Source organism: Salvelinus namaycush, chromosome 17 (assembly GCF_016432855.1).
Source record: "Salvelinus namaycush isolate Seneca chromosome 17, SaNama_1.0, whole genome shotgun sequence".
Lineage (NCBI taxonomy): Eukaryota > Metazoa > Chordata > Actinopteri > Salmoniformes > Salmonidae > Salvelinus > Salvelinus namaycush.
The window spans coordinates 2,350,024-2,366,851 of NC_052323.1; the positions used below are offsets into that span (position 1 = coordinate 2,350,024).

Genomic DNA, 16,828 nt, shown 5'->3' on the forward strand with positions numbered 1-16,828 from the left:
GCAAGTCCAATGGCCCTCACATGGACTTTTTTAAACTATGCTCCATGGTATGGTTATGAAATAGCACTGTCCCCGCCATCTCGCTCTTTCTCACACACACACACACACACACACACACATCCCTGATCTGTTTACATGTGTGCTAATACCAACATGTCACAGCACAGGTCGGCAAGAGGAGAGAAAAACCATGCCTGAAACATACCAGCAGCACAAAACCCATGCTTCACACACAGCCACTCATGCAGCAGCAACCTTGAACTAAAAAAAAAGTTGACAGTGAGATTCCTGCTTTTTAGCCTGCTTTTTATTCCTGCTTTTTAGCCAGACGACCACTGCACCTTGAAACTGTGCTCTGCATTCCCCAACTGGTAATACATGCAAGTTGGCAAGGCTCACCCTAAGAATCATGGTTCCATAGAGAGGGGCTATCAAACGGGGAGGAAAATGCAGTCAAGATACTTTTGTTTCTCCAGTAGTTGCTTGAGGCAGAAATTACAGCATACCAAGCCAGTATTGAAATTGTGCCCTCAAATCTTGGAGTACTATCAGAACACTGAGGTTTTGGCTCCTTCTGGGAGTGGGGACATGGCTGCTAAGAGCGGTACATACCAAAACAGGTCTGGACACAAGCGGGCTGGTGCGTCCACACATCGTCAGGCATGCTGCAAATCAGCAACACACACACAGTCAGCACACCTACAGAAAGAGGAGCTTAACTCGGCTTCATTGGCCTCAATCTTATCGCAGACTTTGCCAAAGTTTGGGGTCAAATGCTTTTAAAAAAAGCTACCACAGCTGTGTTTCTTATAGCTTGGTGAGTGCGTGGTTGTCTTATGGTTCTTTTTCATTCAACCTTCCCACAACATTCTGGGAATGATGCAGGATACCCAGCTAGCATATAACGTTCTGAGAACCATATGTATTTCCTGTGGGAATTTTAGTACTTCAGCATAACATTTTCTGCAGGTTTCCTCGTGGTTCTATTTATGGTCATGTTCTCAGAACATCAATCAATCAGTCAAATGTATTTATAAAGCCCTTTTTCCATCAGTTGATGTCACAAAGTGCTGTACAGAAACCCAGCCTAAAACCCCAAACAGCAAGCAATGCAGATGTAAGAAGCAAGAAAAAGTTCCATTAAAACCACAAGAAAACAGTAGTGTTCGAAGAACATTAAAATAATGTTATTTAAAAACATATATATTTTGTTCTCTGCGTCAACAAAACTCTCTCTATCCTCTATCTTGTTAAGTGTGTTCAGGTGTTTTGGCCGCACCCGCTAATTGGCTACACCTAAACTTAATGAGTGCTTATTTCCTTTGAAACGGGTCTGTTTAAATAGAATATAAATAACAACTTTGTATGCATTAAAAAAAACATGGAATGCTAGCTTTATCCTGGTGGCGCAGTGGACTAATTCCATGGCTAGAGAGCATATGATTATAGGTTCAAATCTCACTGATGAGATACAATAAAAATAAAAAATGTGTTTGCATGATTAATGCCTAAGCAAATGAATTTCCATGTGTCCTGTCTGTGCTTGGAGTTCATAACAGTTAACCTAAGCTAACAGTGTTATTAAAAGTCTTATTGAAACATGTTCTCAGTACATGATTTATTTACCTTCAAATAACCTATAATTTCCATTTTCAGAACATGAATAAACCCTCCCATGAAAACTTTCAGGGACTATAGTAAAACGTTCGCAGAACCTCCCTGCAACCAAAAACCTACGTTCCCAGAACAGGCAACATTTTAATTTCCGTTTAAAAAACGTTGTTTTACCGTTCCGGAAACGTATGGCTTCGTTCTCAGAACCAATTGGAAACCAAAAACGGACGTTCCCACAACTTCCAAGAAACCAAATGTGCTAGATGGGACCTGCCTGTGGACGAAGGAGTTTTTTGCATGCTGTAACGTTCGTCTGGTGGTGTATGAACGGACCAAGGCGCAGCGGGTGTTGAATCCATAATGAATTTATTAGACACGACGACCACTGACACGAACTATACTTGAATATTTACAAAATAACAAACAAACAACGTAGACTGACCTGAACATGCAAACTACATATAACGAAGCACGCATGAACATGAAAGAACGAACGAGACAGTACCGTGTGGTGCAATAAACACAGACACAGCGACAATCACCCACAAACAAACAGTGAGAACAACCTACCTTAATATGACTCTCAATCAGAGGAAACGCCAAACACCTGCCTCTAATTGAGAGCCATACCAGGCAACCCATTAACCCAACATAGAAAACACATAACATAGACTACCCACCCAAACTCACGCCCTGACCAATTAAACACATACCAAACAACAGAAAACAGGTCAGGAACGTGACACATGCATCCAGAGGCATTGAAACTGAGGACATGGGGAAACTGAAGTGAGCACATGTTCTGTGTCCCCTCAATTTGATGCATTTGTAGATTTCTTCAGTTTTTTTAAAACAATCAATTCAAAGACATTGAACTTGGTAATCAGTGCCCATTCAAACAAATCACTTGCATGACGCCTCTGCCTGCATCTATAGTACTGCATTGAGTAGAATCGTACATTAGGTTCTGAAATTGTGGCATATTTCCTTTGGGTAAATCACTTCAGTTAGAAATCCCACAGATTAGTTGTGAAATTACTTAATTTGCAGCTTTAGCAGAAATGTAAAGATTAAAACTAAGAGTGAGCTGTCTGTAAACAGCTATACAACCACCAAATCAGCTCTTACAATCTGATACCCATCTAAAACCCTGACAGCCAGGACCACTCACACCCTAGACAACTGAGAGAACACTATCTCTTCTTCAAATGAGCTTATCGCACTTCAGACAATGAAATACCAGCATAACAGAGTCTTCCCATGAGAACTGGGTCGTCACTAAGGAGAAAGTAAGACAAATTATCAGTGAAAAGCAGCAGATGTGTCACACCCTGGCCTTTGTTATATTGATTTTCTTTATTAGTTTAGTTAGGTCAGGGTGTGACATGGGGGATGTTTGTGTGTTTTGTCTAGTTTAGGGTGTGTGTATTGTTTAGGGGGTTTTGTAGAGTGTATGGGGTTGTGTTCAGTGTAGAGGTTTAGGAAAGTCTATGGTTGCCTGGTTTGGTTCTCAATCAGAGACAGCTGTTTATTGTTGTCTCTGATTGGGAGCCATATTTAAGGCAGCCATAGGCTTTAGGTGATTGTGGGTAATTGTCTATGTTCTATGTTGCATGTGTGCACTTAGTCTATTATAGATTCACGTTTGTTGTTTTGTTTTTGTTCGTTTTTGTCTTCCAATAAAAGAAGATGTATTTTTCACACGCTGCGCCTTGGTCCACTCATTATCCTTTAGACGATCGTGACAAGATGGCTCATATGAAGACTGAGGGGGAGCACGCCTACAGGTCTGGAAAACATGTAACCAGCCCAGGTGAGATATCCAGGCCAATAGTGGTCAAGTTCCTGAGTTTTAAGGACAAGATGGCTGTTCTGGAGAGAGCAAAGAACTTAAGAGGAACTAACATCTTCCTCAACAGGAACTTATCTGAAGCTGTGCGCCAGAGGCAGAAAGAACTTACCCCAGCTATGAAAGCTGCCACAGAGCACGAGAACATTGCTTACATCCGCTACGACATGCTCATTGACCACCCTCCCTCCCAAAAGCCTGGGAGGAATGAGAGCGCAGAGCATCAGGGTCAGTAGCTTCAGCCCCACATCACACACACACACACATATCTCGAATAAGCTACCAAGGAAAGGACTAAGAATAGCCCATATTAATATATGTAGCTTTAGAAATTAGGTTAATGAAATTAATATATTGCTGACATCAGATAAGATTCATATACTGGCCATCGCTGAAATGTACTTAGATAATTCCTTTGATACAGCAGTAGCAATACACGGATATAACATCTACAGAAAAGACGGGAATGCCTATGGGGGAGGTATTCCTGTATATGTTCAGAGCCATATTACCATAAACCTTTAGAGGATCTCATGCCAAATGTTGAAGTTTTGTGGTTGCAAGTTCACCTGCCTCATCGAAAGCCTCATCTTTTGGTGTGCTGCTATAGGCCACCAAGTGCTAACAGTCAGTATTTGGATAATATGTGTTGCAATGCTTGATAATGTGTGTGATGTTAACAGAGAGGTCTATTTTCTGGGTGACCTGAACATTGACTGGTTAGCAACTAGCTGTCCTCTCAAGAGGAAGATTATAACTGTGACTAATGCCTGTAATATGAGAGGTTATCACTCAACAAACTAGAGTGCATATCAATAGTGTTGGATCTGTGACATTCACATATATTGATCATATCTTCACTAATGCTGCCGAGCTTTGCTCCAAAGCAATATCAGTTTCCATTGGCTGTAGTGACCATAACATTGTGGCAATAACAAGAAAAGCCAAAGATTCTTGTTGAAGATGTCAAAAAGGTTTGTTGGTCTGATGTGTATGAGGAAGTGAATCCAGATGCAGCACTGGAAGTATTTGTAAAATGATTCATGCCAATTGTTGACAAGCATGCACGCATGCACCTGTTAAGAAACTAACTCTGAGCGCTGTTGGAGCCAACTGGATTGATGATGAATTTAAAAATTGTATGGTTCAAATAGATTATGCAAAAGAGGTGGCAAACAAGTCAGGCTGCTCACTGATAGGTTGACATACTGTAAATTGAGAAATTATGTGAATAAACTGAACAAAAAGAAGGAGAAGTTATATTAACAAACAAGAATAAATGACATTAAACACAATGGAAAAAGACTTCGGAGTACCTGAAATGATATCATGGGCAGAAAACTTGAAGTTTGTGGGAATGTGATGAAAGAAATAAAAGCTGAAATAAATGGTTGGTGGGTCATTTTCAACCAAAAAAATTGATATTTCCAATCATTTCAACTATTTCACTAGTAAAGTGGAAGAACTCAGAAGTGAAATAACATTTAACAGTACCATCATATGGTAAAAAAAGATGAATAAAATAAATAAATAAAATATCTAATAATGAAAGAGAAGGATTGCAGTTTTGAATTTGGTCAAGATAGTGTTGGAGAGGTGGAAAAACTATTGTTATCCATAAATATTGATAAGCCACCAGGTATAGACAATCTTGATGGTAAACTATTGAGAATGGTAGCAGACTGTATTGCCACCCCTATATGCCTTGTCTTTAACCAAAGCATAAAGGAGTGTGTGTGTCCACAGGTGTGTAAGGAATCTATAGTAATTCCACTGCCTAAAAATAGCAAAGCACCCTTTGCTGACCCTAACAGCCGCCCAATCAGTTTGCTGCCTGTTCTTGGTAAACTGACGGAGAGGATTATATTTGACCAAACTTACCTACTGACTTTCACCATGCAACTAGAAAAGGGCAGTGAACTTGTACTGTACTGACTCAGATGACTGATGATTGGTTAAAAGAAATGGATAATAAGATGATAGTTGGAGCTGTATTGTTAGATTTCAAATTCAGGCTGTAACACAACAAATGTGTAATAAGTATAGGGGTATGAGTACTTTGTGAAAGCAGTGTACATCTAAAACTAAAAGCATTGTATTTGGTTCAAAACAAATTTTAAGACATAAACCTCAACTAGTGTTGTACATAAAGAGGGTGACCATTGAGCAAGTTGAGGAAGTTAAAGTCCTAGGATGGAGCACTGGATGGGCAATTATCATGGCAAAGTTGTTGTGGATATGAGGAGGGGATCTCTGCTTTAAAAAGATGTTCTGTGTTTTTTACACAAAAATCAAACTGTACTAGGTCAAGTGCTGCAAAGAAGTCCTAACAAAGAAGCAGCTGGCTCAAAACAGAGAAACACACCTTTTTTCTCTTAACGGTACATACAGAGGTAACATCAACAGAAAGCATGCAAGTCTTTCCTTTTTTGAGGGTTGACGAGAGATTTACTGCTTCTCCCAGTTTTTATGAGAAAAACAGCATTACTGTGATGAAAATGATGTGTCGGAAGTGAGGTGTGGCTAATTATATGACACGTGTGTTTGTTTTTCTCTGATTTCGAAGACTTGCCACATAAAACAAACGAAATATCTCCCTAATGAACTGTTACTGAGGTTTATATCATGTAAAATGACAGGGGGATTTTTTTATTTTTTTATTTTTTTTTAAGTGTAACATAAATTGCATCATTCAAGTCATGAATGTGTCCCAAAGTTGATGGGTTTATTGATCCCCTCACCACTGGAAGTCTGGAAATCACCCTCTGAGTTTCATAAGCAACACGTGACAATGGAGGGCCCTCCAAGTGAGTTGGTAGGGGCGAGGGAGTGGCTTGGGACCAATTGTGTTCAGAATCATAGAATATAATTACTAAAATGAACATCCATCAAACTGCTGTGGCTTTTCATGTTCTAGTGATTACGTTTTGTCATGTGGTTTCCCTGCAGGGTATTGTATGGTGTGAGGCTGGGTGCAGGTAGGAGAGAGGGAGCCAAGCCAGTACAGGTCAATATTTGTGTAGCAGCACCGGCCGGGCTTTATAAAGCAGGCCATTTGTTTATGATAGCAGAGGGGAAGGTGCATCATTGATGCAGGATATGAGGATAATAAACCACATGGCCATAGAGACAAACATGCATTGTTCTATAAGAGGGGCAGAATGGCGATGTGTTGTTGTTCAACCATAGGAGGTGAAATGAATGTAGTAGGCCTACTTTACCGCTGAGTGATCAGTGTGTATGATTCTAGGTGGGAAACCTATATGACACTATACGCACACAACATTGCCAAAAAGGTGTCTGAGTATCGTGTAATTTTAGAGTACCATCCCGTAATGTCTAAGAAACATGATAGCCTTCACAGAGGCTACTTTGAATGAAGGGAATAGACAACAATCTCTTGGGGGCCTGCGACTTCTCCTGATGAGAATCACAATTTTAAAAATGCATAGGTAAACAAGGAGTGTCTGTTGCTTAGGAACAAAGAGAGAGAGACAGAGAAAGAGTGAGTGAATGAGTGAATGAGTGAGTGAGTGAGTGCGAGAGAGTGTGAGAGAGAGAATATACATGTATATTCAAACACACACTCCCAGAGCCGTGAACGAGTATTTCAGTCACACAACTCTCAAAGAGCTACTCTCCGTGAGTAACTAATTTACTGGCATGCATTTCTAAACTTAATCTTTCTGCGAGGAGGATAATGATGTAAATGTTGCCATCCTTCACAGTGATGGAAGCTCAAACACTCAATTTAACAAGTTGAAGGAAAAAAATATACAATTACTGTTTTGAGTCAATGGAACAGAACTAATGAGCAGCACTTGAGAGAGTAGGTAGTGATTAAGGTAAACGTGAGTTAGAGGGGAGAAAGACTCTTTAAATTTCCACTCGAGTCGAAGTTGATTGGCAATTTGCCAAGGGAAAGAATCATATTGGAATAATGCTCAAAAACTTGACTGATTTAACTCTCCCAGTGCATCTAAGTGTAACACAACCCAATTTGATATACAAACTATTAAGAACGCTTAAATAACCTAAATTAAAGAATGTGAAATATCAGAATAATAGTAGAGAGAATTATTTATCTCAGCTTTTATTTCTTTCATCACATTCCCAGTGGGTCAGAAGTACACATACACTCAATTAGTATTTGGTAGCATTGCCTTTAAATTGTTTAACTTGGGTCAAACGTTTCGGGTAGCCTTCCACAAGCTTCCCACAATAAGTTGGGTGAATTTTGGTCCATTCCTCCTGACAGAGCTGGTGTAACTGAGTCAGGATAGTAGGCCTCTTTGCTCTCACACGCTTTTTCAGTTCTGCCCACACATTTTCTACAGGATTAAGGTCAGGGCTTTGTGATGGCCACTCCAATACCTTGACTTTGTTGTCCTTAAGTCATTTTGCCACAACTTTGGAAGTATGCTTGGGGTCATTGTCCATTTGGAAGACCCATTTGCGACCAAGCTTTAACATCCTGACTGATGTTGCTTCAATATATCCACATAATTTTCCTCCCTCATGATGCCATCTATTCTGTGAAGTGCACCAGTCCCTCCTGCAGCAAAGCACCCCCACAACATGATGCTGCCACCCCCGTGCTTCACGGTTGGGATGGTGTTCTTCAGCTTCAAAGCCTTCCCCTTTTTCCTCCAAACATAATGATGGTCATTATGGCCAAACAATTCAATTTTTTTTTCATCAAACCAGAGACATTTCTCCAGAAAGTACGATCTTTGTCCCCATGTGCAGTTGCAAACTGAGGTCTGGATTTTATATGACGGTATTGGAGCAGTGGCTTCTTCCTTGCTGAGCGGCCTTTCAGGTTATGTCGATATAGGACTCATTTTACTGTGGATATAGATACTTTTGTACCTGTTTCCTCCAGCATCTTCACAAGGTCCTTTGCTGTTGTTCTGGGATTGACTTGCACTTTTCACACTAAAGTAGATCTCTAGGAGACAGAACGTGTCTCCTTCCTGAGCGGTATGATGGCTGCGTGGTTCCATGGTGTTTATACTTGCGTACTATTGTTTGTACAGATGAACGTGGTACCTTCATGCATTTGGAAATTGCACCCAATGATGAACCAGACTTGTGGAGGTCTACAATTTGATTTTTTTTTGACATCATGATTTTCCCATGATGTCAAGCAAAGAGGCACTGAGTTTGAATGTAGGCCTTGAAATACATTCACAGGTACACCTCCAATTGACTCAAATGATGTCAATTAGCCTATCAGAAGCTTCTAAAGCCATGACATCATTTTCTGGAATTTTCCAAGCTGTTTAAAGGCACAGTCACCTTAGTGTATGTAAACTTCTGACCCACTGGAATTGTGATACAGTGAATTCTAAGTTAAATAATCTGTCTGTAAACAATTGTTGGAAAAATGACTTGTGTCATGCACAAAGTAGATGTCCTAACTGACTTGCCAAAACTATAGTTTGTTAACAAGAAATTTGTGGAGTGGTTGAAAAACGAGTTTTAATGACTCCAACATAAGTGTATGTAAACTTCCAACTTCAACTGTATGTACTAACCTATCCTGGATACATACAAGCCATGTATTGGTAAGGAGACAGGCATTATGGGTACTGTAGTACATCATGCCCCAAGCCACAGACAGCATTCCCTGTCATCCTCACTCTCATCTCAGCTCAATCTGTATTGATCCAAGCTGATCTCCGCTACATTACTGTATTAGAGAGGCTGCTTTGGGAGAGCTTAATGGCTGGCAACTCACACTCATCCACTGGCAGCCATTCTCAACCAGGCTCTGTGATGCCACTTTGTGACTGCATTAATATTGAACTTTGATATGGCCAGGGCAGCGTGGATCATTTTAGGAGACGTTCTAGCTCAGAAATAAGAGCTGGCTTCTTATGGCATCAGATTATTTTTAGACATGTTTTCTGTGGCAATGTTGGGTACAGTGAAAGTTCCTTCATTAATTAAGTGAATTTTGAGTACATAATTATCAACATATTTTACGTTCTACAGAACTATCTCCATCCTTGGCTGCAACCTTTTAGGACCCAAGCTATTATTAGCTACAAAACTGCACAATACAGACCAATCCGCATGCAGAATATTTATAATTTCATGATGGCACCACGGTTGTTGTCTAACACTTGTGAAGCCACTTTCTCACAACATCAGTCCAAGCAGCCATCCTGTGTCTGGTTTTGCCCTTCATACCTCACACTGTTCTCATGTCCTCCCCACTGGCCTTGGCTCTACTCACAACTGCGAAATTATTATTCTCAGCTTCTGAGATTCTGAGCTTGTCTTCTAAAGTCTTGAGCAAGGCATTTTGATAAAGGTTCTGATCTTGTCTCTGTAATTGTGGGCTATTGCATGTGTCTGAGTCAGAAGCCTAGCAGACAAGATCCGTCTCTGTACTGGAGTCATGGAAGGTATGGACAGTTTTAAGGACGAACAAGGCTTTGGCATTTGAACAGAGGTTCTGAGATAGTCCTCGTAACTGTGGGCACATGCCTGTGTCTGGGTGAGGACTCCGAGCATAGCAGACACAGGAGGAGTCTGTGTTCCTGGAGTCATGAAAGGCATAAAGGGCACAGTTTTCCACACCACTGACTGCAGAGGCCCACTTCACTCCCGTCCAACCACAGACAACAGTGCAACTGGGCCGTCTGGGAGCCAAGCCTCCGAAAACCGTAAAGAAAAATCCTTATCTCCCAGCGTCAGAATGGCTGATTGTATTACATGGCGCTGCATTGCAGGCCCAGATGCTATTGAAGACGGCAGTGTAACAGATTGTATTAAGCCAGCCGTGAGCGATACTCTATAGGGAGAAGAAGTAGAAGTTAGAGTTGGATTCAAATTACTGGTTGGTGGACATTTGAATCCAGGTGTCGTCTCAGCAACTATTTTGCCGCTGAGAATTTTCCTGCGCTGCAGGAAGTCCAGATGAGCTTCATGATTTACATAAATTCACTGGAAATCTGCGCTTACACACTGTTATATTAACAGTGTTACACTTTTCATGTGGCCTACTTTTGTCCTGTTGCAGCAGGATTCTTTTTCTACGACAATACTGGTCAAATTAAGATCCTACATCTGTGGTATTAGGCTTGACGTGTCCCGCAGTCGAAGCACTGTAATGTCTTTTTAAGGCATGTTACCTCATTAAGGGTGGGTCTGGACCAATGGCAGCTGGAAAGAAAAACATGATGCCGTATATGCATGTGCAGAGGCCACATAATTGTACTGTGCTTTTCTGAGATGTCAGTTGAAGTTGGTGGAAACGTTACTACTCCACCTACCATCTCTTCACTAAACAAGAAAAGTTGCAAGCAGCACTGTTCCATCTGAATGAATAAGCCGTCATTGCTGAAAAAACTCTATTTCTCTTGCCGCCCACATACATGTGATGTTTCCGTGATAGATACAGACATATAACAAGAGGCACTACTGAATCATTGAGGTTTTAATGGGAAATTACAATAACATTTATCATTAAAGACATGCCACATACTCCTGCAGTATGCTGCTGACTTACTTGACAAGCCTGAGCATATTGTTGTCCTTTCTAAGAAAGAATCCTAATTTTCAAGATGATGGATTCTGTTGAATTTCCATTGTATTTCAGTAACTAGCCTTGCTATGGCACCAATAACCCAAGGCACCCTGTTGACACTGCCAACCCTATTCCCAGAGCTGTAAAGATTCCACCTCCTCAGCTCACAGGCCTGATGTTGCAGAACCAAGAACGTTATCAATAGGAAGGTGTGACTCCATCTTCCACACAAACCACTCTTTTTTTATTACCATAACGGGCTGGCTGGGGGCATGGTGGTGGGAATCGGGTGCACCTGCCCATTCCTCAGGGCTAGTGTAGGAGGGAAGGAGGGAGAGAGGGAGGGAGGTTGGTTATGGGGGGAGGCAATAGAGCTGGCTAAAGATCCCGCGAGGCAGAGGAAAAAGAGACTTGGTAGGGAGGTAGATGACAGCGTGCCGCTCAGAGGGTCCCCCAAACATGACTCAGATGTGGTCTTGATCACCCTGGTTCACAAACCAAACAAGCCTGTGAGACTGACTATCTTGCATCCCAAAACGTCTCATGATTCTTTGTAAGGCATTTGAACTAGGGATGATAATCATGCAGATATTAACAGCGACTTGAAAATACTGAAGACATGGCCTGTGCATGTTTAAATAATTAGTCACCTCAAGCTGACAGAAGGAACTGATTAGTGACAGAGGTAACTGCCAAAATAAAGGAAACACCAATATAAAGTGTATTAACAGGGTATTGGGTCCCCACGAATCAGAACAGCATCAATGCACGTTGGCATGGATTCTGCAAGTGTCTGGAACTCTATTGGAGGGATTCGATACCCTTCTTCCACGACAAATTACATCATTTGGTGTTTTGTTGATGGTGGAGGAAAACACGGTCTCAGGCGCCAGTCCAGAATCTCCCATAAGTGTTCAATTGGGTTGAGTCTGGTGACTGTGACGGACATGGCATAAGGTTACATCGTTGTCATGCTCATCAAACCATTCAGTGACCACTCGTGCCCTGTGGATGGGGGCGTTGTCATTCTATGGGGGCATAGTCATGGTAGCCAAAATAATGGCCTGCCCAGCATTTTTTACCCTAACCATGACGGGGTGTTAATTGCTTAATTAACTCAGGAATCACACCTGTGTGGAAACACGTGCTTTCAATATACTTTGTATCCCTCATTTACTCAAGTGTTTTCATTATTTTGGCAATTACCTGTATATAGCTCTGCATTATAGATCGCTCACATAGAGCAGTGGCCGAACAAGATCACATCAGCATCATCAGTCACTGTAATGAAATTCACATTATCTAATTGTTCTTATTCCATTGCGAGCAGAAATTCTGCCCTATGTTTCTACTTCCAGTAATTAGACACCCAGCTCACAGCTCTGGTTCCCCCGTACCTCAGAACAATGGCTTGCCAGTCTCAGCTTGTTTGTGTGTGTCAGACAGTTGCAAAATTGGGAGAGCTGTGGGTTGGTTGCTCAATGGAAATGGAGAGACGAGTATGGAAACGTGATGCAAATCCACTCTTGGGTCAACACAAAGGACCCTCAGCCAGGCAATGCAGCGCAAGAAACACAGGACAGTCACCGGGTACTAACTCTTTCAAATGTGGCCAATGTCCACCATGCACTTTTGGCATGAACAGTCAGAAACGCATAGTTACTGTTAGCCGACTAAACTCAGCTCCGCGATTTACGATGGAATTGAGGGCGACTAGCGTGAGCTCCGATGTCACATAAAATGACATTTTTATTTTAAAAACTACGGATTTCATGCAGCACCCACTTTTACCATCGACATGATATATTGTTGAAGGCTATTGATACTGAATGGGTCCATGTATGGGTCTTCATCTGGTTCATCTGGCTAGCTAGAGTCTGCAGCATCCCCCACAATAAAGGAGGGGTTGGGGGGAGTTTCAAACCAGAGGTGTAGAATTCAGATAACCTCAAGCACATTTTGACTTGTTACAGCCGATCTTCCCATCATTAAGGCCTTAGATGTGTGTGTGAAGCCGCTAAACCCCTAAACATTTACATTTTAGTCATTTAGTCATTTAGTAGACACTCTTTTCCAAAGTGTCTTAAAGTGGTGAGCAATGTTCCAAAGTTTTTCGACACTAAGCAAATTTCAGGTCTGCTGAGTGCAAACTTGAACATAACATTTTAACATGGAAATAGATGTTCTATAGCCTACAGTAGCAGCCAATGTGTGGTGTTCAATGCCTACATTCCATTCGTTTTTAAAGAAGAAGAAAAACACGCAGGGCTTGACATTAACCTGTTTATCCACTTGTCCTTCAGACAAGGAGGTGACTGAAAATGTTGTGTTTGATGCAAGAAACCACTTTACAAAATGAAATTAATTATTATTCCCATACAATTATTACAGAGAATCAGACAAATTATGCTACGCTCTGTCTACTGGCTACTTATTCAATACTGCCTCAAAATACAACACTTCCCCTTTAAAGACAAAAAAGCGCTTTACTTGACTCGCTTTTCAAAGATGGCTAGAAATGCACACATTTTGTGCTCTTGTTGGACGCAACCACTCCCCCGTTGTTGACTAGAAATTGGCTATAACTGAGTAAAGAACTCACTAACTAGCAAACAATATGAACAAATGTGCACACGTGACTACATGCAGCTCTCACTTTGATCTCAACTTGCAACCGCTCATACTGTATCCTAAACACAGTCCAGTTCATAGTGAATGGCACAGATCCATATATGGGAATGGCTATTTGCATATAGGCCTAGTGCAGCTCTGATTCATCATGGCGCACTGGTCTGTGTAGAGTACTGGCCTGAGTCGTGCCTGTCAATGCAATACAATCCTACTCCAACAAGCTCTGCCTACAAGAAAATCTCTTACACAGTTAGTTTTGCCTACTAAATCTTGCATAGTTCATTTTGTTTATGTCTATTACACTGAAAGTGGCTAATATTGCATTGATTCGATCACAATTCCCACAGTGGAGCGAAACGTTGATAGTGTTAACTCAAACTGTAGAAAGTTGAGTGAAGTTCAATCTTGTTCTTATTTGTGCAGGCTCATATTTCTTCTGTGCTGCAGTCTGAGGGGAGCTGTGCGCAGTTTACAGGGAACATTTGTAGTGAGTGCGTACATTTTCATACTGGTCCCCCATGGTAATTGAACCTACAACTCTGGCATGGCAAGCGCCATGCTCTACCAACTGAGCCACACGGGACATCAAGGAAAGGGACCATAACCCAACCTAGAATTGCCAACCCAAACAGGTTCCTGTCATGCCCGTTACCTGAGACCATGGCATGTCATCCCCGTCACCTGAGATCATGTCATCCCTGTTGCCAGAGATCCCCTGATAGACTATGTGAGAGAAAAAAAATGGTTAATGTGTCACAGCAACACTGCTGACAAGCCAACAGCATGACACAGAGTGTGCTTATTTACCCATCAACCGCAATACAGCTCAAACAAACTGCTGCCCTTGGGTCATTCAAAGCCAGCCACAAGGCCGGATTGTGAAAAGAGAAAATGTGAACCAGAACAAACCCAACCCTCGATTGTTCCATATGCAGGCATGCCAAGCCTGGTCTGATTAAATCCACCCCTCCTCCTCCTCCTCCTCGGCCAGGCCTAATGACCTAATTACAGGCTAAGACTTGTTGACTCTGTATTGTGTGAGGAGCCAACCTGACACTACTGCTTCCCTCCCTCCTTTCCTCCCTCTCTTTATCTCTCTGACTCTCCCTCCCTTGTGACAGAAACTAGGCTCCTCTCTACAGTCCCTCAATAAGCCAACAATGGGCTGCTCTGGTGTGTTGTGTGTTTGTCTCACGTCATGGCCAAACCTCAGGTACTGTGCCTCATTTACAAGTCAAATCAAGAGGCCAGGGTGGGCACGAGGCAAGATTTGGGTCAGATGCAAATTCGGGAATAGCTACGGGGCACAACTGAGCTATTCACCAATGTTCGAACTGGGTTATTGACTCATGGGATTAAATCCAACAGGTGTAGGTGTAGACCCTGATGACCTAGACCAAAACAGTGACCTCATAACTAGGACTTTTCATGAGCGAGATATAGAGAGGGGAAAGGGGGCAGCCTGGTTTTGTCTCGTTGCCATGATCATCAGCCTGGCATAGCCTGCATGAATCAGGATAACGATCACAGAGGGCTGATTTGATAAATTCAGATCTCCAGGATAGAATGAAAGCTTCTCAAATGATATGTGAGAAGATTATTGAGCCAACATTAAGTTAAACCGCTTTATTTTGGGTCTTTTGAGGTCTGTTGCGTCCATACAACAAAATATATGGGGCACTTTGTTATTAGTGTGTCACAGAGACATTTCCAACTGCCAACTTCAATAAAGGCTCCGTTTGCATGTATGAATGTTGTTTAAACAGTTCCATGTTTGCTCAGTGGCGTGTGCACAATGTGTTGTTCGGACCATTTCTGAAGCTCATGGGCAGTTTGTCAGTGCAGAGCATGTTTCTGGTGAAACAGGAAGCATGCTTTTATCTCGGCTGCAATTTTTAGCAACAGAAACTTACCACAACTGCGTAGAAGATAATGGTGGCCCAGCACCAGCTTTTCTGTCATCCCCCGTGAGTTGCAATGAATACCTGCTGATCTTCATCTGCCTTACAGAATGAGCAACATTCGTGCAGGGCTCCGGTGGCCTGATTAAGTCCTGATAAGCAAGCCTGAAATCAAACAGCAGGGTGTGGGGAGGAGCACCTTCTAGAATCTAGATACTATAGCAATGAATTACTTTTTAAAAGAAAAGATTCTAGTGGTAGGCTAGAGCCAGACCAAAGCAAAGTCGGTGAAAAGAATACATAACCTTTTCAGTATAATGGCCTAAGGTCTACTCAGAGTTGCCATGAAAGATAATTACACGTTTTTCTACACCATGACCAACTGTAAACGCTCATGTGGGCTTGGTCGGGGGGCTTGCAAAACATGGCTCACTCCCTAGCTAAAGCGCGCCATATATGGCAATGACTCTCAGCAAAAAAACGAAGACGTGACATCGAACATGCAAATGATCATTCTCACAAACAATATATCTTTCATTGCAATTAAACCTAGATAGAATCAAAGCATACATTTAAAAAACACTGCTTGAGTCTACTTGGCATACCTCAACATACAAATTGTATCTAAGGTGTGTCAAGAACATTGAGCATCACGCAATCCACCCTTTAGCCAGAATAGATTCCAACCCTACGCTTGCTTACAACTGCACTGGGGTCGGACAGGCTGGGGTCGGACGACTCATTCAATCTTCTCGGTATAACAGTTGGGATAATGGGACAATTCAGAGTACAAAGCATTTCTCATCACTGGATTGAGGTACGTTTTCTGAGCCATATCTGGCGCCGGCTCCACTGTGTCTTAATCTAGACAGGATCCTGTCTGACCCCAGTGCAGCTGTAAGCAAGCATAGGGTCGGAATCTATTCTGGCTATCCACCCTTTAACATCTGAACGACGTCTTTTAAGTCTGAGCTCAATGTCGGTCTACACTTTTCCTGGAAAAGCATGGAAGGGTATAAAGTATGTTGTATTAGTGCTATAAATGATTACCCGGTTTTATGAAAGGTGTTTGATAAAGTTTTAGTGCTGGCCCCCCAAAAATTGTCACTGACAGCAATGGGTACATGTCTTGGTTGGTATCTTTAAGAAAGCGTGTTATGAAATGTGTCACGTATGAAAACACACAAAACATGCCACAAAAGCTGAGCATTGAATTGTATCAACATTACATTTTCTTGCCGTTGACTTGCCATCTTACTTTTTCTTTTCTTGTGATACATTTGCAATATAGAA

The 16,828-nt window shown here is 41.8% G+C and overlaps 1 protein-coding gene across 2 annotated transcripts in view; it reads right to left on the reverse strand.

Moving 5' to 3' along the window:
• Positions 1–16,828, reverse strand: part of LOC120062216 (ETS-related transcription factor Elf-4-like) — a 59,972-nt gene that overhangs the window by 42,708 nt on the left and 436 nt on the right. Inside the window, exon 2 of one of the 2 annotated variants that reach the window (XM_039012019.1) lies at positions 15,548–15,700. The exons of the other annotated variant lie outside the window; for it this stretch is intronic. The gene's annotated coding sequence lies outside the window, so the exon portion shown is untranslated. The remainder of the gene's footprint in view (positions 1–15,547; positions 15,701–16,828) is intronic. 2 annotated transcript variants of the gene reach the window in all.